The following is a 26558-nucleotide window of genomic DNA, read 5'->3' as shown; positions in this document are numbered from 1 at the left end:
TTCTTTCTTTCTTTCTTTCTTTCTTTCTTTCTTTCTTTCTTTCTTTCTTTCTTTCTTTCTTTCTTTCTTTCTTTCTTTCTTTCTTTCTTTCTTTCTTTCTTTCTTTCCTTCCATTTTTTATCTAATACATCTCTATTTTTTGAAAGCGCTTAGTTTCATGTAGCTTGGAAATTGTATTTAACTAGTGACACCTAATACAATGTTAGTCTTCAGTTTCTATGGACTGATGTTATATGCAGGCAACAGTTTGGGCCTGTATTGGTGATCTGGTTCCAGCAGATCTTATTGGTTAAGTTCTCCACTATATTTGAGGTCTACATGTGCAGTTGGGGGACTTTTTACCTTTCAAAACCCATGCAAGATATTGATCTTCTGTGGTATAATTCTAACAACCAGATCATGGCTGGCTGAGTTCTAAATTTTTTGAACCAGCACTGATTGTGGCCCTCAGAAACAGCCCTCAGTCTCAACTCAGCTCCAAACCTTTGCTCTAGCTACTAATTTTCCTTGGAATATTCAACTCCTTTTTTTCCTCTAACCAAATCCTATTTCCATTAGAATCTAGCTCAAATCCTCTCTCCTTTATACATTCTCTTGGTAACTCCAATCCTATTGGCAATTAGGTTGCACAGTAGATATAGTTTTAGATCTGGAGTCAGAAATACTATAGTTCAAATCTGACCTCAGATGTATATTAACTGTATTACCCTGGACAAGTCATTTAACCCCTGTCTGACTCAGTTTCCTCATCTGGAAAATGAGGATAATAGTACTTTTCTCCCAGAGTTATTTTAAGGATCAAATGAGATATCTGTAAAATGTTTAGCAACCTACCCAGTATTATCATAAAGATAAAATGAGATAATATTTGTAAAGCTCTTTGGAATATCAAAGCACTATATAAATTCTAACTATTATCATAATTATCATTGATAATACCTCACTTAAATCTTATAACACTCACCTTCTTTACTATCAAATTCTTAATTGTATTCTGCCTCATGTACGTTATTACATATGCCATATATGTCGGTGGTACAATGGATAGAGCACTGGACCTGGTATTGGGAAGACTTGAATTCAGATCTGACCTCAGATATTTAATAATTGTGTGATCCTGAGTGAGTTACTTTACCCATATTTGCCTCAGTTTTTTCATCTGTAAAATGGTGATGATAATAATAGCATCTATTTTCCAGGGTTGTTTTGAAGATCAAATGAAATAATAAGTGTAGAGTATTTAGTATAGAACCTGGCACATAGTAAGTGCTATATAAATATTAGTGATGATGATGATGATGATGATGATGATATTCATCTCTGCCCTCAAGAAGCTGATAGCCTAGGTCAGAATACAAAATTATGTCTTTTGGTAGACTCATTCTAAACCTGGAATACATTTTTTTTTCCTATCTGCTGAAACCCTTCTCTTCCTTTATGGCCAACTCAAGTGCCTCCTCTTTCTTCTATGAGGCCTTGTCCTGACCCCTGCTCACCTCCAGTTAAAAGTGATTCCCAACTCTTAAAAAGTTCTTAGTGTGCCTCCCTTGGCCTCTCTTTTGTCCCATCCTCATCTTCCTTATAGTGTATGTTCTTGTTTATTAGTCAAAACCTCACTATTAAATTAGAAGCTCCTTGTGGGTAGGAACTGTGATGTCTTTCAGTTTTGTATATACAGCATCTAGCATTGTGCTTTTCAGAGTAAATGCTTAGCTAACGGTTACTGAATGCATTTCTATATACTAAGGCAGTGCTTTATAGGAAAGTCAAAGGAGAACCACAATTTGAATCTAAAAGCTTATGTATACTACTATCCTGGCAAGGGAAGGAAAAGGGAAAACATTTTTTAAGCACCTACTGTGTGTGTGTGCACTGGGCTAAATACATTACAAATATTATTCCATTTGAGCTTCACAAAAACCTTCATAGGAAAGTGGTATTGTGGTTCTCATTTTACATTTGAGAAAACTGAAGCAAGCAGAATTTAAATGCCTTGCCCAGGGTCACACAGGAAAGTCACATAAGTTCTCTAAACCTTAGTTTCTTCCTTTATGGATAGAGAAGTAATAATAGAGTTATAGCTTGTCTGTGAAGAAAGCACTTTGTAAACCTTAAAAGTGTTATAGATATATGAGACACTGTTAGTTCTTCCTATAGGACCTAGCACAGACATCTGCCCATAGCATGTGTTTAATAAATGAGGATTTAGTGCATCCTCTATTGTTCGCTTCCTTCATCCAACTAGCCCATGCTTGGATCCTTGTGCATGATTTTAGCCACCTCAAAAGAATTTCACAACAAGAGCAGGGAATCAAAGACAAGACCTGAGCATGAAAATGGCCCCTTATACACTGTTCTGTGTCAAATGGGAGGTCACATATGATATACCATGATTTCAATCTCCTATCCATTATCTGACTTAAATACATCCTGAAAAGTCAGGTATTATTCCCACTCTTTCACAAATGAGAGTCAAGGACCAGGGAGGTTAAATATCTTGTCTAAGGTTACACAGCTGGTTTGTAGCAGTCAGGAAGAACCCAAGAATCTCTCACACCATGGTGCTCGCCTAAGGAATGCATGCCTAGCTTGTCCAATTCCGCCATCTATAACCCAGGACCAGAAGTTAGATTGCTAGGTGTCACCACAATACTCCACTCAATTGCTTTCCCTTTGCTTCTGCTGCCCTGGCTCCTTCTCATTCCACACTGCCAGCTTCCTATGATTGAAATTTGAAAGCGTGTAGCTGTTAATCTGGGAGTGATTAAAGAGTTTCATTTCTCGGAAGAGTCGGTACTCATCATCTGCTATGATGAATGAGCCCCTAACATCCCCTGATCCCATTATATTGTGATTAATTGTGCCAGTTTAAGTCAATAATTCATTTGTTAAAAATAGGCCTGCGAAGTATCATTTGTCTCAGGGGAGATATCAGAATAAAAAAAATTCATTTGATACTTCTCATTAAATTAGTGTGGGGAGTTCTATTGAAGGGCCCTGTTCATCAAACACTTATTGCAGGCTTATTTGATAAGAAGTTGTATTTGTCTAAAATTATGTCTGCTAACCGTCATAATGGCCTGTATTTCCCCCTATGTTAATGAATGAATAAAAAGTCTAAATAGGTGCATGACTGGAGAAAAGACTGGAGTGGAAATTGGAATAATTCCTGAGTGTGCATTTGAGGAAATAGGCAGAAATAATGCTCTCATTTTTCATCACATTAGGATGAAAGAGGGGGAGAACTAGGGCAGGGGCACCTTCTTCCCAGTCTGTAAGACTGTCTGTAGAAGTACCAAGCCTGTTTTTTTGAGAGATGGATCTTCCCCAAGCACTCTTATCTAGAACGATTATAAATGTTGTATTCAGTCTCATTGGACCATTAAGACATTTTCAGTTGTAAGTGATTCTCAAAGAAGATAGAAGGGAATACTAACTCAGCTGAAAATGATAATGGTCAATATCTTAATCTCTTCAGAGCATTTACAATGCTTCCTTGGGAGGGGTGGGTAGGAAGGCACTAACATACTATGAAATCATTAAGCCAGTGACTTTAGGGATGCTTCTGAAGTCCAAGTTGGTGGGATAGCTATACTTGGTGGTGACTAACTGACATTAAAATAGGACTGAAGTGCATTGATTCTATTAGAATTGACACGAACATTTCCCCAAATCTAATACAGCTCTTCTCATGGCAAATCCCCATAATTTTTATGAAGCTACAAGGTCCTAGCAGCTGAGCATCTCTTTTCCGGAGGAGCCACTAGGAGAAAGGGTTGTTGACTCGTGCTACAAACCACTTGAAGGTAATGAGACAATGTAAATGAAAGTACTCCAAAATTTTTATTAGGCTTTGCACATAATAATTCCTCCAATTCCAATAGCACTTTAAAATTTACAAAGTGTTCTTCCCACAGTTATGAGGAGAGAGTGAAAGGATTATTATCACCATTTTAGGAAACTTAAGGAACTTAGAAGAAACTAAGAAACTTAGGAAACTAAGGCTCAGAAAGGTGAATGATTTGCCAACAGGCACCCAGTGAGCAAGTCAGAATTCTAGAATGGCAAAAATGGAGAGAATCTGAGAGGTCATCTCATATGATGCACTCCTTCTACACATGAAGAAACTGAGGGTCAGCTGTCTGTTATCACATAGCTAATTAATGGAAAGGCCAAGAATTCTGATTCCAAATTAAGTGTTCTTTCCACCACCCTGTGTTGCTTCTTACACAGGCTAAGTGTGGCAGGTGGATTCTGATGTGTCCTAACAGTGCATCCTGTGAAATGGTCGCATTATTCAAATTTTCATTGCATTTTTCCATTGGACCAGAACCAATAGTCCATTTAAATAACTATAGTTTCAAATAATGCAAACTTGAATGTATTTTCATTATGGACATACATTCAACCTATAATCTTGTTTCATCACTAAAGCAATGGAGAGAGATCCACTCCCTTGCATTTTGCAAATGCCTTCAAAACTACCCTTGAACTTCATTTTAACTGATTTAAATTAAAAGAAAATGTTGAGAGCAGAGTTGGGTAGCAGGCGGGGGGTTGAGTGGGCCAGGGCAGCATAGTTGTAGCATGAGTAGCTAAATCTGTACATTTTTAGGGATGGATCTGATGGTATATTGAGTCTACAATTCCCATTTTATAGCCTGCCCTCATGCTTGACCTTGGGCAAAAAAACTAAGAAGAGATACAGGAAGCAAAGTTTCAATACCCCGTGTACTATTAAATCTTCACTACTTTTAATCTTTTCTATTTTTTCCTTGAGAGAGGCCATGATTTTACTTGGATTGTCTCCCTACAGGACTGATCTGGACAGGAGCAAATCTCTTCCTATCACTTGACATCAGTGAATATTCAAGCTGGAAAAGACATTAGCTATGATTTTGTCCAATCCCTTCTCCATTTATGGGTGAAAAAATGACTCCTTGAGAAGTTATGACTTCCTCAAGGTCATATACCTACTACTAGAGTCAATTAGGAGGCAAAATAGGAGCATCAGGACTGGAGTTAGGAAAACTCATCTTCCTGAGTTCAAATCTGGCCTCAAACATTTATTAGCTGTGTTACCCTGGGCAAGTCAACTTACCATGTTTGCCTCAGTTTCCTCATCTGTAAAATGAGCTAGAGAAGGAAATGCCAAACCACTCTAGTATCTTTGCCTAGAAAGCCCCAAATGTGCCTGAAAAACATTGGAATAACAACAACAAAGTCAAAACCAGAGCCAAGGTGTCCTAAATCCAGAACTTTTCTCATTGTATTCATAGTCTTATCATGTAATCAAAAAAAGCATTTACTTACACCTTGAAATTCCATTTCTTATTCATCATACATTCTTCCATTTGACCACCTTCATACATACAGCCTGTTAGAAAAGGAGATAAGTTCTAATCATAGCCAAACGTAAATAACTTGGGACAGTAATAAGTTTATTACTTTCTCTAACACAGAACCATTCATTCCTTCACCTCCAGTACCCACTTAGAATATCCTGAACACTTCTCAGAAATTAAGGGATTTGTTTATAGTAACACAACTAGGTATTAAACGTCAGAAGTAGGACTCAAACCAAGTTTTTAAATTCAAAATTCAATGCTCCTTCCATTATGCTCTAGTATACTATTTCTTTCACGTAAATATTCCACATGGTATTATTACCATTATAAATATACAGCCAGCCTATCCTTCCCTATCACCAACCTCACCCTGTCATCAAGGTGATAGAATGAGTTTGCTCCATTTCTTTTGCCCAACACCACCTCTTAATTTGTATTATCTTTGTGGAAGTAAAACAATGTATTTTCTTTCTTAAGTAGTTTAGCTAAAATCCAATTCCATTTTCCAATTATTCTCTGAATCCTGTAGAAAAAAAGTCTTTTGCTCCATTTCTAGGATAACTTTGTCTTTTCAAGGCTCTTAGAGAAAGTGAGACATATCCACTGGATAAAGTTTAAGACCAGCAAATTAAAATCAAGGTACATCAATGTATTCCATGCTGTACACGTCATTGTGTTTAGAGGTTTCTTCTCTCTCGCCATCCTCATTACTCCACATAAATACAACTGACTATAATAAAAGAATAAAAAGTTGATGGACAAACTCTAGGGTTTCCCTTCTGATTTTTAGGGCAGAATAAATAGGCATTGGCCATAAGTTTTATGAGCCAATTGTGTGACATGGAAGCCAAAAAAGTCAATGTGATTTAAAGCTAAATTAATGGAATCATAATGTCCAAAACAAGAGAGGTGATAATTGCACTAATTGTACTATTTTTCCTTTTTCATACTACATCATGTAAATATATATGTGTGTATATGTACATATATGTTTTTGTATGCAGACATATACATAGACCCAGACATACACACACACATATACATATACACACAAATATACACACTTCTAACTCCTACGCTAAACAAGCATAATATCATAATTCTATTTACTCTGTACTGAGACAAGTCAATGTTCCCAATACTTGGGCTAAGGATACTGATCATTGCTAATTATTAATGTCTAAACCTAGCTTCTTCAAGGGTTGAGGGAGATAGGGGGAGTTTAATTGCTTCCATAGATCTATTCAAAACAAGTACAGTGTGAAAAGGATCTTTGATCACCACTGATCTGGCCTACAAATCAAGCAAAGCAGTAACTGAAACATATGAAATTAACCGCTTTCCCTCTGGAAGATGCTATGAATTTTCTGCTTCCAAAGGTAAGAATTTTTGGTTTAGTACCTAAGGAAAGGGATTGTTTTGTGAATTATGTATTAGTTAAAGCCATTTTGTTTTCTAATGGAAAAAAAGGTTAATTGTAAGAGATTTTTCTATTTATCTCCTTCCCTCTTTGGGGTAGAGGTGGAGGAAATATTTAGTTAGCTAATCAGATACATAGGAGTGTGAAGAGAATTCTTAAAGGCTCACAACACTCTTTTGAGTTTTCCTGATTGGCAGAGTAGGTGTGGTATTGTAGAACAGATGAAAGAAGCTGATGTTGACTGTACCCAAGAGGGGTGAAATTGCTGTGAGTAGTCTGATGTGGAAGACACCATTATTGTTTGTCAAGACAAAATAGCTGTAGGTACCCAGCTTTAAGAGAATGATGGGGTCAAGGTAGGCCTGAGGATGTACAGATAAATAGAATAGCTTAAAAGTTAAAAATCAGTCAGTTAGGGTCACTGCACTAATCGGACCACAACCAGATGACCATGGTTAGTACTTGGCAATGCATTTGAGGAAGGACATTGACAAATTGAAGCATGTACAAAGGGGAAGACCAAAATGGTGAGGGAAAGATACTATGCCATACAATGATTAGTATGGACACAAGGATTGTTTATGTTCAAGAAAAGAAGAATAATGGGGAATATGATAGTTATCTTCAAATATACAAAGAGCTAGAAAGTAGAGAAGAGACACAATATGTTGTACTTGGTTCTACGATGCAGAGCTAGGAGAAATGCAGGAAATTGCAAAGAGCCAGATTTAGGTTTAATATAAAGGGAAAAAAATATTTCAAACAATTAGAACAGTATAAAATTTTAATGGGATTCTTTAAGATGTTATGGCTCCCCCCTCCCTCACTTGAGGCTCTTTTTTTTTCTTTTTCTTTTTAAATTTAAATTTAATTAATTTATTTTTAGTTTTCAACATTCACTTCCACAAGATTTTGAGTTCCAAATTTTCTCTCCATCTCAAGACTGTTCATTATGATTACTTCTTGACCCAGTCTGCCCTCCCTTCTATCACACCTCTCCCCTTCTCTTATTTACTTCCCTTTTTATTTTCCTGTAGAACAAGATAGATTTCTATACCCCACTGCCTGTATATCTTATCTCTTTGCTGCATGTAAAAATATTAACATTCCTTTTAAAATTTTGAGCTCCAAATCCTCTCCCTTCCTTCCTCTGGACCCCCCTCACTGAGAAGATAAGCAATTCGATATTGGTTATACATGTGTAGTCATGCAAAAACTTCCATAATAGCCATGTTGTGAAAGACTAACTATATTTCTCTATATTTTATTCCACCCCCTCCACTTATTCTCTTCTCTCTTTTGACCCTGTCTTTCCTCAAAAGTGTTTGCTTCTGATTACCTCTCCCTCAATCTGCCCTCCCTTCTATCATCCCCACTCCCTTATCTCCTTTTCCCCTACTTTCCTGTAAGGCAAGATTGATTTCCATACCCAACTGAATGTATATGTTATTCCCTCCTTAAGCCAAATCCAATGAGAGTAATGTTTACTCATTCCCTTTCATCTTCCCCCCTTCACATCTACTGTAAAAGCTTTTTCTTGCCTCTTTTAAGTTAGATAATTTACCCTGTTCTACCTCTCCCTTTCTCCCTCTCCCAGTATATTCCTCTCTCACCCCTTAATTTTATTTTTTAGATAGAATTCCTTTATATTCAACTCACTCTGTGTCCTCTGTATGTGTGTGTATATATATATATATATATATATATAAAAGTATATATTATATATATATTTAATATAGATATACATATATAAACACACACATACATTTTTTTCCTTCTAACTACCCTAATACTAAGAAATGTCTCATGAGTTACAAATATCATCTTTCCATGTAAGATGTAAACACTTAAACTTTAATAAGTCCCTTATAATTTGCCTTTCCTGTTTACCTTTTCATGTTTCTTTAGAGTCTTGTATATGAAAGTCAAATTTTCTATTCAGCTCTGTTCTTTTCATCACGAATACTTGAAAATCCCCTATTTCATTGAATGTTCATTTTTTCCCTGAAACATTATACTCAGTTTTGCAGGGTAGGTGATTCTTGGTTTTAATCCTAGCTCCTTTGACCTCTGGAATATCATATTCCAAACCCTTAATGTAGAAGCTACTAGATCTTGTATTACCCAATTGTGTTTCTACAATACTTGAACTGTTTCTTTCTGACTGCTTGCAATATTTTTTCCTTGACCTAAGAACTCTGGATTTTGGCTGTAATATTCCCAGTAGTTTTCCTTTTGGGATATCTTTCAGAAGGTGATCTGTGGACTCCCTCAATATCTATTTTACCCTCTGGTTTCAGAACATCAGGGCAGTTTTCTTTGATAATTTCTTGAAAAATGATGTCTAGACTCCTATTTTGATTGTGGCTTTCAGGTAGTCCAATAATTTTTAAATTATCTCCCCTGGATTTATTTTCCAGGTCAGTGATTTTTCCAGTGAGATCTTTCACGTTGTTTTCTAATTTTTTTTTCATTCTTCTGGTTTTGTTTTATAATTTATTGATTTCTTATAGAATTATTAGCTTCTATTTGTTCCATCCTAATCTTTTTTGGAGGGGGTAAGGTAGGGCAATTGGAGTTAAGTGACTTGCCCAAGATCACACAGCTAGTTTTGTGTTGAGTGTCTGAGGCCAAATTTGAACTCAAGTCCTCCTGACTCCAGGGCCAGTGCTCTATTCACTGAACCACCTAGTTTCCTCTCCATCCTAATTTATAAGGAATTATTTTCTTCAGTGAGCTTTTGGGCCTCCTTTTTCATTTGGCCAATTCTGCTTTTTAAGGCATTCTCCTAATTGGCTTTTTGTACTTCTTTTGCCATTTGGGTTAATCTATTTTTAAGGTGTTATTTTCTTCAGTATATTTTTGGGTCTCCTTTAGTAAACTGTTGACTCAATTTTCATGATTTTCTCACATCACTCTGATTTCTCTTCCCAACTTTCCCTCTACTTATCTTACTTGATTTTCAAAATCCTTTTTGAGCTCTTCCATGGCCTGCAACTAATTCATATTTTTCTTGGAGGCCTTAGATATAGGAGCTTTGACTTTGTTGTCTTCCCCTGTTTGTATGTTTTGATCTTTGTCACCAAAGTAAGACTATATAGTCTGAGTTTTTTTCTCACTCTTTGGTCTTTTTCTCAGTCAATTACTCTACTATTTAGTTTTTTTGTTCAGTAGGGATCTGCTTCCAGTGTAGAGGGTGTACTGTCCTAAGTTTCAGGGGGTTTGTGCAGCTGTTTTCAGAGATACTTCAAGGGACCTGTAAATTTTCAGTTCTTCAAGGTGGTATAATCAAGGGAGAGGTATTTACTCCTCTCTTGGGCTGTGCTCTGGTCTGTGAGTGGTCACAAGCACTCTTTTCTGCCTTGGAACTGTAAGGAGGATTCCCTCTTCACTGTCACCACAAGCTCTACCACACCAGCGCTCCTTCTCACCCAGGAATGCCACCCAGGCCTATGATCCAGACCCAAACATGGGCAAGCCAAGAGAATCCTGCCTCAGTGCCAGCAAAGAGATCCCTGCAATCCCCCTGTGATCAGCAGCTTGATCCCCCCACTGTCTGTGGGCCAAGAGCTCTGGAAGCAGGTGCTGCTGTTGTGCTGGGGGTAGGGCCAGACCCCGCTCCTCTCTCCGCCCTGTGGCTGGGGCCTAACTGCCCTTCTTTCTCACCCAAGTCTTATAGGCATTTTCTACTGACCTTCTAAGTTGTCTTTGGTGTTTGTGGGTTGAGAAGTCTGAAAACAGCCACAGCTGCCACAGATTCAGTCCCTTGACATCTGCTCCAGGTTTGTGAGGGCCGGCCAGTGCATACTAAACTGTGTTCCTCTCTGAAACTGCTGCAACAGACCCTTCCTGTTTATCTTCCAGATTGTCTTGGGCTGGAAATTTGTTTTGCTCTGTCATTTTGTGGGTTCTGCTGCTCTAGAATTTGTTTAGAGTAATTTTTTACAGGTATTTGGAGGGGCTTGGGGAGAATTCAAGCAAGTCCCTCCTTGTACTCTACCATCTTGGCTCCACCCCCCTCATTGAGGTTCTTAAATGGATACTGGAAGACCACTTGCTGTGGATGATATAGAGGAGGATCTATTTAAGTATATGTTGAATTAGATCTATCTCAGCTCCCTTTCAACTCCATGGTTCTATGGATCTATCATAAAAATTTTTTTTCTGCAAATTTCCAATTATTTATATTATTGTAATATTTCTGAATTTGAAAGTTATCTTTTCCCTTGTGAATAAAATCTAGAAAACGAATTTTCATGGACTGGAGCATGTGCAAGATTGGGTTATGAAGGGCAGGTAGGCAGATGTTCGATCAGGCCTCCCATTATGGGGCAATGGTAGGAGAACGTTCATTAGGAATTTGCTTAGGACAGATCTCTGAACTCAGGGAGCCAGGCAGGCTCAAGGACTAAGGTCAAGAGGACATAGTGTATGTATCTGTGTGTGTGTGTGTGTATTTGTGACTATACCTGGATAGCCCAAAATGCCTCTGCTGCTCACCTTTGCTCATGTCTTCTATATCCTACAAAGTCTCTGCTGCCCCCATCTCCCTTGCTCACCTGAGTTTTAGCTAGAACCCTTAAGTGAAGGGTTACCCTCAATGGGTTTACATTCAATTTACATTGAAGAAAGCTCTGGGGCCAACCGCAAGGATCCTTTAGACTAATTCTGAAGAGGGATTGTTATCCTGGGAAGCTGACATCTTTCATTAAAGTTTAAGACTCAGGTCCAGATCCTTCAGATAACATCCAGGAAGATGAAGGGGACAGAGTAAATCTCTTACCCTCTGTTCCCCAATTCCCTGATCCACTTCATCACCACTGCAAAAACCACCCCGCTCCCCCCCCAAAAAAATTGATGATGATGTGGTATCTGATAGGAAGAAAGAAAATGGATATCCAGAGTATACAGGCAAATTGTTACTCCTCTATACAGTTACTTAAGAAAGGAAACTAGAGTTGGTAAGCAATCCATTTATTAATTGTAAGAGTATGGTTTCTGATCTCATGTCAGACACAAACTTCCTGTGAGATGCTAAGCATATCAGAACCTCTAGGTGCCTCATTTCTCTTATCTATTCTCTCTGCCCTCCCTTCCCTTCTCCTCTCTCTTCTCACCCCCTGCCCCTCTCTGGAACCAAAGGACAAAAGTGCCATTTTGACCTAGGTGCATTGGAATTACCTTCAGAGCCATTCAATGATCTGTTTTCCTATGAAGTTCTTAACATATTCTAAGGAATGGTAGAACATTACTGAAAAAACTGTAGATTTCTAAGGAGACTATTCAGAAGGACATTATTTGAATAAATATATTCTAGTAAAAAACAATGTTAGCTGTTCTGGTATGTTGTTTAATATCACTCTCATTTACTTCATAGTTATCTCTTATAAAATTATATCAATTTCACCAGAATCTGTCACTGGATGTTTAAAACATCTGCCTCAGGGTACACATCGAAGTTTTGCTATTCAGAAAAGAAATTGACAATCCTAAGAACTTCCATAGGATCATATATTTGTATTTAAAATTCAAGCTGTTAGGAACCTTAGAAAGCATCTAGTCTAGTCTTCTCTTTTTTGGTTTGTTTTTAAAAACCAGGTCTCTGTCACAGACTTGAGGTACAGAGGCTATTCACTGAGTCCCATTGTGATCAGGACAGAAGCTTTGACCTGCCCCATTTTCTAACCTCGACATGTTCACCCCTCCTCAAGTAACCTATCAGCAACCCGTTCTCTGGGAGTCCCCACATCAGTGCCAGATTTAGAGTAGACAACCTTTCAGCTTAGTCCTGCTGTAACTAAGAACTCCTGAGCTCTTTTGGAACTATGCCCAAAGGGCTATTAAACTGTATACACCAGTTGATCTGTATCACAAAATGATTTTTAAAAGTGGAAGGAGGGTACCTATTTGTTCAAAAATACTTATAGTAGCTCTTTTTGTGGTGGCTAAGAATAGGACATTGAGGAGAGTCCATCAATTGCAGAATAACTGAACAAGCTGTGGCATATGATTGTAATGGAATGTTACTGTGCTATAAGAAATGACAAGCAGGATGATTTCAGAAAAACCTGGAAAAAACTTATATGAACTGATGCAAAGTGAAGTAAACAGAACCAGGAGAACATAGTACACAGTAACAGCAATATTGTATGATGAAAAACTTTGAATGATTTAGCTAGTCTCATCTGTACATCGATCCAAGACAATCTCAAAGGATTCGTGATGAAAAATGCTATCCACCTACAAAGAAAGAACTGATGCAGTGTAACTACAGACTAAAGCATATTATTTTCCTTCCTTCCTTCCTTCCTTCCTTCCTTCCTTCCTTCCTTCCTTCCTTCCTTCCTTCCTTCCTTCCTTCCTTCCTTTTCTTTTGTTTAAGTCTTCTTGCACAAAATGGCAAATATGGAAATGTTTCAAATGATTGCACACATATAACCTGTATCAGATTGCTTACTGTCTCAGAAAGAGGTGAGGGTAAGGAGGGATGGAATTTGGAACTCAAAAAAAAAAAAGACTAAAAATTGTTTTACATGTAATTGTAGGGGGGAATAAAATATTATTAAAAAAAAAGAACTCCTAAGCTCAAGAGATCTGATAGCCTCGGCTTCTCCAGTAGGAGAGATCCCATGCACATACCAGAATGCCCAGCTAGCTAATTCTCTCATTTTTCAAAGGAAAACAGAGAGGCTCAGACAGCTTATAAGTGACTTGCCCAAAGTGACACATCTAGTAAGTGGCCAGTGAGTTTCAAAATAAAGTCTAGGATTAGATGATGAAGTAATAGCCCAAGTATAGGTTGCATATAAAGTTCTATCTAGCCATGTGGCAGCTTGAAATCTTACTTCCCATGAATGTCTCAGAAGCTACAGCTACAGACTTAGCCCAGTTGCTGACACCCACTGATTCGTAGCTTTCACTCCAGTCAGGCTAAAATGGTCTCTACTGCAGGAATACCTCTATTTTCAAATAAAAGCTACAGACTCTGAAAGTAATTCCATTAAAAAAGGGGGGGTGGACTTCCCAAGAATATTAAGCAATTGAAATACGATTGGAATAAAATACAGTCATTTAAGTTCCCTTAGAAGTTGTCCCCCTGGGGGCAGCTAGGTGGCACAGTGAATACAGCACCGGCCCTGGAGTCAGGAGGACCTGAGTTCAGATCCAGCCTCAGACACTTAACACTTACTAGCCATGTGACCTCGGGCAAGTCACTTAACCCCAACTGACCTGCCTTCCTCCCTCCAAAAAAAAAAAGAAGTTGCCCCCTTCCAAGTAGAAGCATATTTTATTAGGATGCATGTGACATGGGCACACTCCATTGAATCTGGATTCTTATCATGGGCTATCACTTTGCAAGTGAAAAAAGACAATCATCCATGTTTTCTGGTGTAGTTTGTCTCTATGTTTTCTCCTAAATTCTCCATAGCACGTCTTTTTGGCTCTATTAATACACAGTGAATACTAGTATATGGGGGCTGGCCATCATCTATACCTCACTCTCACTACACAATGATGTGCCTTCATCTTTTTTTCCAATGACACATTCTTGATGATGTCTTTTATGCCATTTTCTCACAAGATTTATCTTTGGGGATATGTGGTGGTCTACTGTATTTTTCCATTGTCCTTTGGGTTACCTGAAGTATTTATTCTCCAGAGATTGTGACCCAAGATCTGTAGCTACATAGCATTACCAGAAACATATGTGCATTTGAAAGTTCTAGCCTATTTAGTAGTAATTATAACAATAATGAACTAGCATTTGTATAGTGCTTTAAGATTTACAAAAGTTTGCAAACATCTTAGTTTGCTCTCATAACAACTCTGAGAGGTAGGTGTTATTATTTTCTACATTTTATAGATGAGAAAACTGAGGCAGACAGAGGGTAAGTGACTTGTTCAGGGTCATACAGTAGTAAATGGCTGAGGCAGATTCAAATTTGGGACTTCCTGACTCCAGGTCCAGCACTCTACCCATTTCACCACCTAACTACCAATGCCCACTATTCATACAGTTTGTGATATATAGAGCTTGACTGTTTATAACAAGAAGTTTGTCAGTTAATAAACATTTATTAAGTGTTCACTGTGTGCCAGGAACTGTGCACAGATACAAAGACAGGCAAAGACAGTTCCCTTACTTGAGGCACTCACAATCTAATGGGAGAGACAAAATGCAAATGATTACACTTAAGCAAACTATCTATAGAATAAACAGCAAACAATTAACAGAGGGAAGGCACAAGAATTAGAGGGGGAGTCAGAAAAAACTTCCTGTAGAAAGTGGGGTTTTAGCTGGGATTTGCAGGAAGCCAAGGAAAGTGGGAGGTGGTGATGAGGAGGGAGAGCATTCCAGGAATGAGAGACAGTCAGAGAGGGAGTGTCTTGTTCAAGCAGCAGCCAGGAGGCCACTGTCACCAGACTGAAGAGTACAGGGCAGGAAGTAAATCATAAGAACATTGGAAAGTAGGTGGGAGTTAGGTTATGAAAGACTTTGAACATCTAACAGAATTTTATATTTGATCCTAGATATTTTATATTTGATCCCTTTCCCTGATAGGGAACCCCTGGGATTTACTGAGTAGGGGGTGCCATGATCAGACCTGCACTTTGGATTGTAGTAGGCAAAGACTGGTGGCCAGCAGACCAACCCCCAGGCTACTGTAGCAGTCCTAGCATAAGGAAATGATGGCCTATGCTAGAGTGGCAGCAGTATCAGAGGAGAGAAGGGAACACATTGGACAGATGTCACAAAAGGAAAATAAACAGGTCTTGGCAATAGATTGGATTTGGGGTGGGGGCAGGATGGGGGAGAGTGAAGAGTTGAGCACAACATCTGTGCTGTAAACCTTACACTGTAAGAATGGTGGTACCATTGACAATCTATTGTTGTCACTGTTGTCCAGTTATTTCAGTTGTGTCTGACTCTTCATGATTCCATTTGGGGTTTTCTTGGGAAAGATACTGAAATGGTTTGCCATTTCCTTCTCCAATTCATTTAGCAGATGAGGAAACTGAGGCGAACAGGGTTAAGTGACTTGATTAGGGTAACACAGCTAATAAGTGTCTCAGGCCAGATTTGAACTCAGGAAGATGAGTCATCCTGACTCCAGGCCTGGAACACTGCTCCACCTAGCTACTCAGTTATTAATAGTGAATACATTAACGAAGTATGGAAGAAATATGAATGGGAGAAAGGGTTCTTAACCATTTTTGTGTCTGATTCCCTTTGACTGTCTGGTAAAACATAAGGATCCCTTCTCTGAATAATGTTTTTCAATGCATGAAATATACAGAATCACATAAGAAATCAACTATACTGAAATACAGTTATCCAAATTAAAGTAAAAAACACACAAGTTCATGGACTCCAGCTTAAGAAAGCCTGGTTGGAAGGTTTAGGTACAAGTAGAAGGCATAAGCATCCAATTCTTTAACCTCTTCCAAATTGTCTCTCTTAGTCCAGAGCAGACTGGGGAGAAAAGGGGAACTATGCTATGGGAGTATGTGGCGGGGGGAACAAAAGGAAATTTTAGGAGAAAAAAATGTAATGATGTGAGCAAATATAGCTTCCTCAGTAGCTTGTGGAAAAGGAAAGGAAGTACCTTAAGACACTAGGACAAGTGTTTTAGACGAAGGAAAGGTACAAAACACAGAGGTACGAAGTACAAAGAACTCCATTGAGAGAACTTGTACTAAAGCATCTGAAAAGCTGGCTTCTAAAGGTATCCTTGGACAGCCAAGTAGTGCAGTGGATAGAGTTCTGGGCCTAAGAGTCAAAAAGACTCATCTTCTTGAGTTAAAATCTGACTTAAGATATTTCCTAGCCATGTGACTTTGGGCAAGTCACTTAATCCTGTTTATCTCAGTTTCCTCATCTGTAACATGAGCTAGAGAAGGAGATGGCAAACCACTCCAGTATCTTTGCCAAGAAAAATCCAAATGGGGTCACAAAGTACCAGACATGACTGAACAACAATAACAACTAACAACTTCTAACTCCAGAGCCAGGGAAAGTGGCATTGGAAAGGCTGTGTTGGCTGTTATTGAGATTGCTGAAAGCAGAAATGAACTATTTAAGAACACATCAACATCAACAACCTTAAATCAGTTTGGAAAGCAGAACCCAGCTATGCTCCAGTAGAGCAAGTTTCTGAATCTGTAGACTTGAAAATGTCTTTCTATTACAGGTTTCTCTTGGCCTCAGAGTGTCTTACTTGTGCCTGGTTATTTTATACCTCCCAAATCAGATTACCTGAAGACCTGCCCAAGCAGGAATCTGCACTCTACACAATGGTCCCATTGTCTAGAAACTATGTTTATGTCCTATGTTTAGACAGGAAGTTTCCCAAACAGCAGGCTAACCTTCCTAGCTCCCACCCACCCCCACCAAAAAAATATCCTAAATGTCTCACTGTCACATTTGGGTCACAGGGAAAGAGCCTCTGATGTTTGAATCACAAGTTTCACATGACCAGTAGAAGGATGAGAGAAATACACTGGTCAGTGAACAGGAGGAATTGAAGTTTAATCCTCTATTGCTAGGAAGAGAAAACTAAGAACCAGAGATATGGACTGGACCTATGACTTAATTAATATAGGGAATTCTCAGCAAGGAAACTCCTTTTATAGATAAAGGTCAATGCCTTTTATTCAATTAATACTCTTAGAATATGACCTGGGGAGGCCAGGTAGCACAGAGAATAAGAGCACCAGCCCCAGTGTCTGGATGACCTGGGGATCGAATCCTGGTCTCAGACACTTTAGCACCCACTCAGAAACACCTGGCCGTGTAACCTTGAGCAAGTTACTTAACACCAATTGCTTAAAAAAAAAAGAATATGATCTAGACAGGTTATTTGATGACTTGTCCAAGGTCACACAACCTGCATGTGTCAGAGATGGTTCTTGAACCCAAGTATTCCTGGGTTCACTATTCCATTAAAAAATTTAAGTTAAAGGAAAACCATCAATCATGAAACAATACAAGAATTACTGTCCTGAATTGATAAATACAGAAAGCAAAACTTTGATTGAAAGAATTCAGATTGCCTCCTGAAACAATTCTATGTTTCAAGCTCCAAGGCGTGTAGTGGTTAACTTTCACAATCCCAATAGCAATCAACAAATTTTGCAAGCATCCAGGAGAAAGATCTTCAAATATGAAGGCAAAGTCAATTTGAATAATACAGGATTATTCTGCAAGAAGGGATGTAATACTATATTCCAAAAAGGAAAGCAACATAAGCAGCAATCCAAAATAATAACATTCTGCAAAGTTAAGCTTAATTATGAAGGAGTAAAGATGAACATTCAATGAGAGGTCTTTAAAATATTCTTGCAAATATATATAGAAATAAAAACAGAGGTAATCAGATTATTCTACTTGTAAATACCCTCCCAACCACAAGAATATTTCTTTGGAATGGAGATGAGAGAGGTTTGAGGCAGGGACATCAACTAAAGGTGATAAAGGCCTGATATGAGTTGGAGGTCATATGAGTAAAGTGAAGGCAAAGTCTGTAAGAAACATTGAGGAGGCTCAATTAACAAAACCTAGCAATCTTTTGCATATAGAGGATAAGGAAGAAAGAAGAGTCAAGAAAACAAACCTGGGTGATCCTAGGATTCTAGTATCCTTGACAGACACAGCAAAGTTCGAAAGAAGAAAGGGTTTGGGGAAAAGATAATTAGTTGTTTTGCACATGTTGAATTTGAGATCCCCATTAGACATTCAGTTGGAAATATCCAATAGCTATTTCGTGATATGGAATTGGTACTCAGGCAAATGATCATAATCGTGCAGAGCACTTTATTCACTTTAAAAGAACTGTACAAATGCCAATAATAATACTTGTTCTCATTATTGTTTCAAGTCCCCCCATCATTTTAGTTGTCATCCTTTGTATGGCCTACAGTTTGTCTCTGTCTTTCCCACAATTTAGAACCCCCAAAATAAACATAATGGTCTGACTGCAGTCTGACCAGAATGTAGTAGAACTTATCACCTCCTTCCATATTCCAATATTTCAATTAAGGGTGAGCTCATCCATATGGGTATTCATTCCAATAATGTAGGTCACAACTGGTCTATACCTGCTCAGCCTGTGTGACTCTTAACCACTTTCTTCCATAAGTACCCCACCCAATGTGCCAGAGATCTTGCTCATTCTCTCTTAAATTCCCAAGATCAACGGTGAAAGATGGCAGCTGTTCATTAGTTTTCCTTCCTCCTCACCATCTGGTCACCTTCTCTTTTCTTTACCCCACATCTCCTTCATATTTTTTTGAATATCACAACTGACTTAGATCAAACATTCACCTCTCCATTGTCCTGTTACAGGACACTCATTCTCCAGTCTCTAAAGTCTGTAATAATCCAGTATTACTATCTTAATATAACATGACTCCATTACTATGTTTGGCTATCATAACCCACTATTGACTCATTTTGAGCTTATAATTCACTAAATCTCCTAGTTCCATTTCTTGAATGCTATTTTCTACATGTAACTCACACATCCTGTGCTTGTATAGGAGGCTTTTATTTTAATTCTTATTGATAATTTGGATTCTGACATCTTCATTTCCAAGTATATCTCTCCTTCATCCCCAATCCGTCAAACCATCCTGACGTTCCCTTTGTGAATCCAACAAGAGGACCCAAATGATCAAGTGGTACAGCTGAGGATTCCAGTCTCTTGACACTTACCCCAGTGTTTTTCCCCATCCCCTTATATGTGTGTGTGTATGTATATATGTATAAACAGAAAAGGCATTAATACGGTTACACCAAAGGTATTCTACTTGGACACAGTACAACTGGGAATAAAGAAAGTAATTCACTCAACTTTTTTGTATCCATTTGGGACAAAAATTAACATACGCACACAGATACACACACACACACACACACAACAAGGACATAGAGAGACTGCCAATAACAGTGGGAGAAACAGCAGGCAACTTCCTATGAAGTAATCACTTACACCTTTGTGAGGGTCCCTGGGCCCCTAATTATCATTTTATTACATTTCTCTTCTCGGAGCCCTGAGGACTTTTTCTGAAATAAACATAAAACCCAGCTACTTTGGAATCAAAATATGTTTTTCATTAACACCTTACTCCTACCCCTCTACTCCAGCCCCAATAAAGCATTTCCCTGCCAGTATAATTCCAGGATAATTGGATATCAAATTATCATTCAAACTGTTCATACAAAGTGGGACAATGGATAAAGTGATTCATTTTCCCTCCTGCTGAAAAGACTCACCTCCAACCACAAATGCTAAGTGAGATTTCATTTTGGGATGTGAGGAGGGCAAATCTGATTGAATTATTTTCAGAGGTCTCCAAAAAGCCTTCCTCTATGCACATGGACCTTGGTCCACATTCCTTTCCCTCAGCTCTCAACCCTTCTTCTCCCAGGGCTCCCCCTGACCCCACTAGCAAGAGAGAATGTCCAGCCAGGTCCATGAAAACCACAGCCCTTCAGCCAGGCTGAATTTGAGAGAATGTCTAGAACTCATTCCAAGAACAAACACGTTGCATTCCTCATCAGGAGAGATCTTATGACCATAGGACTTTTAAGCTGGAAAGAACCATAGAGGTCATTTAGTTCAACCCCCACATTTTATTGAGGACAGAGTTGAGATCTGAAGGGGCAAAATTATTTGCCCAAGGTCACAAAAATAATAATAAAGCCAATATTTTAATCCAAGTCAATTGCCTTCAAATATAGCATTTTTTTGGAGAAAAGAGAAGAAAATGAAATTGAGTCAGGTGGAAATTGAGTCAGGAGCACTGACTAAGCTGGTTGCCCATCAGCAAACCTTCCCCCAGAAGATGAGGACTAGATCAACCAAACTTTTATAAACTATGATTTATCATAGCAAAAATGGAGCTAGTTCCAAAGCAATCAGATATAATCCAATGGAATCCTTCAACTTTCTGTTGGACCTTAAAGTTTGCTTTTATGTTTTGGGGTCTTATTCTCTAGTTATTTACTTTCTGATCCCAAATGACCTTTTGTTCTGTACCTCTCAAATGTACTTCTATAATGTTCTTTATTAAAGTTGTTTATTTGGTATTTATCCTTTTTTCTAGACTATCAGTTCCATAAGGGTAAGGATCATGTCTTATCTAAACTTTACTTGTCCCTTAGCTCCAAGGATAGTGTTCTATACATATTAATAATAATGATAATAAAATAGCTAGCATTTATATAAAACTTTAGGTTTATAAGGTGATTTTAGGTTTGCTGGTGGGCAACCAGCTTAGTCAGGGCTCCACCTGACTCAATATATAGGTGATATAGTCAAGTACTATAGCATTTATTAAGGGCCTACTATGTGCCAGGCAGTGGGCTCAGTATTTTAAAGATGTTATTTTATTTGATCCTCACAACCACCTTCTTAAGAAGGCACCATTACTCACTATCCCCATTTTCCAGATGAGGAAACCAAGGCTGAGAGAGTAAATGATTGTCCAGAGTCCTCACAGCTAGAAGTATCTGAGCCAATGTTAGAACATTAGACATCTAATAAATGTTTGCTGAATGAATGAATAACCTGAAAACATCACAGCCGAGCTGAGATCATTTTGACCAGCTCCACCTAGAGGTTATCTTTTCTTCATGAAGAAAATGAATTGATACAAGAGGGTTCTCAGGCTGGAAAGAATGCCAGCATGGTCTTTCAACAGAAACAGAACTGTAACTATATATACTCAATAGAAACTAACCTTCAGCTTTTACAAAGTGCTCTACTGAAGGGTTTCAGGGCTGAAGAGTTTCATGTCTTATAGCATCCTGCTGTTTGCAAAATATTATAGTTTACTTCATATCTCTTTAGTATTTAGAGGAAAGACATCTGGCCTGCATTCTGTTACCTGCCATTTGCTTTCTTTGAGGGCAAACAAGGGAGAAGGGGAATAAGTATTAAGAATTTATTTTTCAAAGCCACTAAGGATGGTTCTACTTTTAATTATTTTTAGTTCTTACTTGGGAAAAAATGGCCTCGAATAACCAACAAGTTTTAATAAGATGCGTCTAGGAAGGATTCAGGCTGATTTGAACATGGTTCAGGGTTTGAATAATTCACTTCTCCAGTTGGCTCAGAATTTGGTTCAACAGGACTCCTAGATGTAAATGATGGCCCAATAACTTTCAGTTGCTATTTTGCCTAATTGATAAATTAATATGAGCTTCCATCAGCATTTGTATCTTCTATATTTATTTTCATCTTTTCCCTTGCACATTATTCATCTTCACCAAAACTCTTCTTCCTCTTCTCTTGCCATGGGTGTACATTCATGTAGTAAGTTGCTTAGAATTTAAGTTTTTGGTTCTTTTAGAATATATCTTTCCCTGACTACATCAAGTCATCCCACTGGGATTTTGATAAGGGGTGCCAATGAGAAAGTAGAAAAAATACTGCTAACTTCCCAGCTAATGTTGGAGCACAAATCTAATCTTTAACTATAATTATTATAATTTAAATATAATTAGTTATAGTTATATACATAGTTATATAACTAGTTATATAGTTCTATAATCATATAACTACAAATAGATATAAACATGAATATATCTGGAAATTAATGAAATATATAGTTATATAAATAAGCTATTAGTTATAATTAACATATGTAGTTATATAACTAAATCATATATTTCTATAACTACATATATGAATGTTTATATATAGAAATAAATTCAATAGAGTTATATAATTATATGTAATTATGCATAGTTATATAACACATAATATAACTCTAATAATGTTAAAGAACAGTAAAAGAAAGCTGTATGCTGAGTCAGTAGAGAAAAAAAAGAATTCATCACAGAGAATAGATAATAAAATGCAAGTCCCTGTTTTCAGATACCAAGAAGAGGACTATGGGGGCAGAATGTGGCATTTATTCTCAGATATGCCCATAGTATCATTTGATTTTACTTGACTGGTTTCTTTGTTATATGAATGGATTCAGAATGTATCCAGAAATGATTGTGATGTGAAAACAAAGTCTATGTAATCATTTAAATTTAGTAAGTTAATTTAATTATAGAATAATACTTATTTCTAAAAAGTCACTGAGGATTACCATTAATTTTAAAGAACCACCATTAACACAACCAATAATGCATGGTTACATAGCACTTTAAGATTTACAAAATGTTTTCCTTAAAACAGCTCTATAAGGTTGATAGTGAAAGCATTTTTATTCCCTGTTCTTTACATAAGGAAATTGTGATTCAAAGAGTTAGGTAAATTTCCCAGTTTCCCATAGCTAGTAAGTCAGAGATGGATCCCTGTGTAAGTCTTCTAGGTCCATTGTTTTTTACCACAATATATATATATTATATATTATATATATAATATTATAGTGCTCCTCCAAAGTTTCAGCTTTTTACATTTTGTGTGTATATGCATATGTTTGTGTATGTGTGTGTGTATGTGCCCTATTCCATATCATTCAAACCCTAAACCACAAACTCCTTTCACACCTAATACTTTTCTTAGAATTTAAGTTCTAGGTTCTTTAAAAATATCTTTCCCCCATGAGTTTTGATCATTCTACCAGTAGATCTGATTATCATTTTGGGAGGGGGCAATAACAAACTTGAGCCCCTAGTTGGGACCCAGATATCTCTTCTTGGGGTTCATTCAGTAAATTTGTTAGTTTTGCCTTTCACACACAAGCAGATTGTTCCTCCACTGCATCCCATTCCACAGACAACCTCATGAGTCATGAAAAAAGTTGCTAACTTTGGGGTCGTTGGGCCTAATAATGGTATTTTATAGTACATTTTTGATTTATATCTTTTGTTGCTGTTTATCTAATGGACTGATATGGCCACAACTATTTTAAAAATAGAAGAACTCATTTTGCTAGCTTCTGCATTTCTTCAAAGGCCAGGACACCAGAGAGAACTGTATTTTGATGGACAGAATCTATTCTCAGTTTAGACCACAAACCTGGGTCTTTCAAAGAGCATGAATCAGGCAGTGAAATACTAATATCATTCTACTGTATCTGCTTAATGGGGATATTACCCAACTCTTTTCTGATGGGGCAAGATTTGGAACATTGGAAACCACATAGGATACATGTGGCAGCTGTTTTTCTTAATCTTAATCAGTCTGGTCTGAACTGGAAAAAACCCGTTGCTTTTCTTTATTTTTGTCTTACCATCTCCTACCCATTTGCACTTTTTTGTTTTGTTTTTGCTCTTATAGTAGGCATTATGAAAGGTGTATATAAGAGGGAAAGGGGTAGGAGAAGGAAGGTGAAATAGTAGAGAGGAGAGAAGAAAGAACAAACAGTATGGGAAGAGAAAAAAAGGAAAAAGTAGGAAGGTGGAGAAAAGAGAAGAAAGTTTCGATTTAATGATTGAATTTATTAAGTACTTATTACATTCAAGGTGCTAGGTGTTATGATAAAAAAAACTCACATAATTGTATGTTTGGGGGAACATTTGGGGGGGGAGATACAGAGATAGAAGAAAGCACCTATCCTGAAGGAGATAATAACTAGTATATAAAAAGTATGGAACAAGGAAAATTAAAGAAGAGAACACTAATTGTGACCATCAGGGAAAACTTCATGGAAGGGGTGGCATGTGAGTTGAGCATTGGAGCACAGCAAGAATTAAGAAAGGTGAAGATGAGGAGTAAGTGAAATCCAGGCCTGGGGGATAACTTGGATGAATGTTATACAAAGGATATTGAGTGTCTATCTGGGGTAATCACTATAGTAGTCCTATTTGACTGAAGTGCAGAATTTATAAAAGAGAATTAAATTTGTGCTGGAGAATGATTCCCAAGTTCCTAGCATCCAACCCCAGATGCAGTCACATCATTTAATTATTTTTAAGGTTTTTGTTTTGCTTATTTGTTCTTCTTTACTGACTGGAATCAAAATTTGTTGACAATTCTTTGAAACAGGAACTAATAAAGTCTCATTTCTTTGAAGGTTACTTTTTCACATATCTATTTTTTTTTCATAACAGTGCAAAAGTTATCTTAAGTGGCTCAAAGAGCCAATCTCCACAAAGGGCTTCTATTAACGTTCTCATAAAACAAAAGTCATTCTGCATTAACTTAACTGTATAACAACATTTAATTTTCACCAGTACCACAGTGGGAATCAAGTTCTGCCATTGTGTCTATGTCACATTAAGCAAATTATTTAACCTCTTTGGGCCTCAGTTTCCTCAAATGTAAAATGAGGGAACTGAACTGAACTGAACGTAGAGACCCATAAGGTCTCTTCTAGTACTGAATCTGTTTTGCGTAATATAGAACCAGAATACATAATCTGGAACCAACATTTATTATGTAACCATAGGAAAGTCATACTACCATCAAGCCTCAGATTACTCACCTATAAAAAGGTAGTGATTATACTATCTGCCTCACAGGGGTTTTCTGAGGAAAGTGCTTTGTAAAGCTTAAGGTACTATGTAGTCTATTGTTTTTGTCATCATTATTATTGTATCACCATACAAACAGGAAGTTGTCATCCTAAGATTCAGGCTCTGACCTCTCCCAGAAAATATGTTGTTGGGTTGACTGTGCATTAAAATTGGAAAGTTGAGTTGTGAGTTCAAATACCAATTGCTTTCAAACTTTGACAGCTTCCACAAACTCTGGCCTTTAAAGTCAGCTGCTATGTAGTTTACACAGACTGCTTCTTGGCCTCATAGAAACAGAAGACTCTGCCACCTGCTGTAAGACATGAAAATACCTGATGACCACTAAGAATGACAGTCCAAAGGAGAACAAGAAAATGAAAAGAAGGGTGAGATGAGTCAATAATTCTGAGCTGGATTTTGTGCGGGAACCCAGGACCGACCAGAATGAGGAATTCTATTGTTTTCTGTTTGCTGATGGGATTTTTGGTCATGTTGGGTAGCTCTTACTTTGGTAAAGTTCTTGTCTCATCCACATGGCTACTCCCATTTCCAGGGTATATTACAATCCGCCCCTCCCTTCCCATGTTTTCTAATTATTATCAATGTCCCCCATAAATTTTCTACGAGTATCCAGTGAGCCAGTCTTTTCTTTGGTGCTTTCAATGTTCTACAGATGCAACTTATCTGGCCAGAAATATTATCAATGCTATCTTTTAGGTCACTTCTCAAGTACAAGTCTTCTCTAGTAATATTTTAAAGGTTCGTTATGTTCATAATGAAAAATTTCCCTGACCTTTGGGTTACAAACAATAACAATTTTTTTTTGCTAAAAATAGTTTTCCTTGATTTGGAAGCCATTATAATCTCTCCAGGACACTATTTGGTTTAAAAAAATTGGGTATTTGCAAGAACAGTTTAAGAATCATTAAAAATAATGTGCAATTTCCTGATTATTATCCAAACTCATATCCTTCTGTTCAATTCAAGGTTTAGTGAATTGTCTATCTGCCTTGCCTGTCCAACATATGCAAATATATACAATTATATATGATAATTGAATAAAGAGGCTGAGGCTCACAGAGATGATGTGAGTTGCTTAGCAATCAAGTCTTATGAAAGCCAAAAGAATCAGATGAATCCAAGTTAGATATAGATAGATGATAGATAGATAGATAGATAGATAAATAGATAGATAGATGTGTGTATAAACAGGATGCATGCTGCATGTGTCCAACGTAAGCAACACATGCAAGTATAATATATTCTATATTAAATAATATAAAATATGTTATCTATTTGTATATGCTAATATTATACATTTGCATGTGTTGAGCATGTGGAATATATGTCCTATGTATACACACATACA

At 37.4% G+C, this 26558-nt stretch overlaps 1 long non-coding RNA gene across 1 annotated transcript in view; it reads right to left on the bottom strand.

The window, feature by feature from the left end:
- LOC138151842 (uncharacterized) overlaps positions 1–26558 on the bottom strand; it is a 43704-nt gene that overhangs the window by 3085 nt on the left and 14061 nt on the right. Inside the window, exons 2-3 of the long non-coding RNA XR_011165937.1 lie at positions 5314–5377; positions 5102–5194 (exon numbers count right to left, since the gene is read on the bottom strand). This is a non-coding gene — a long non-coding RNA (uncharacterized lncRNA). The remainder of the gene's footprint in view (positions 1–5101; positions 5195–5313; positions 5378–26558) is intronic.

This window comes from Petaurus breviceps, unplaced genomic scaffold (genome assembly GCF_028583685.1).
Source record: "Petaurus breviceps papuanus isolate PSGF00001 unplaced genomic scaffold, PetGlider_PUasm1.0 90919, whole genome shotgun sequence".
NCBI lineage: Eukaryota > Metazoa > Chordata > Mammalia > Diprotodontia > Petauridae > Petaurus > Petaurus breviceps.
Note: the sequence above shows the minus strand (reverse complement) of the source record. Positions and strands in the feature narration are given on the sequence as shown.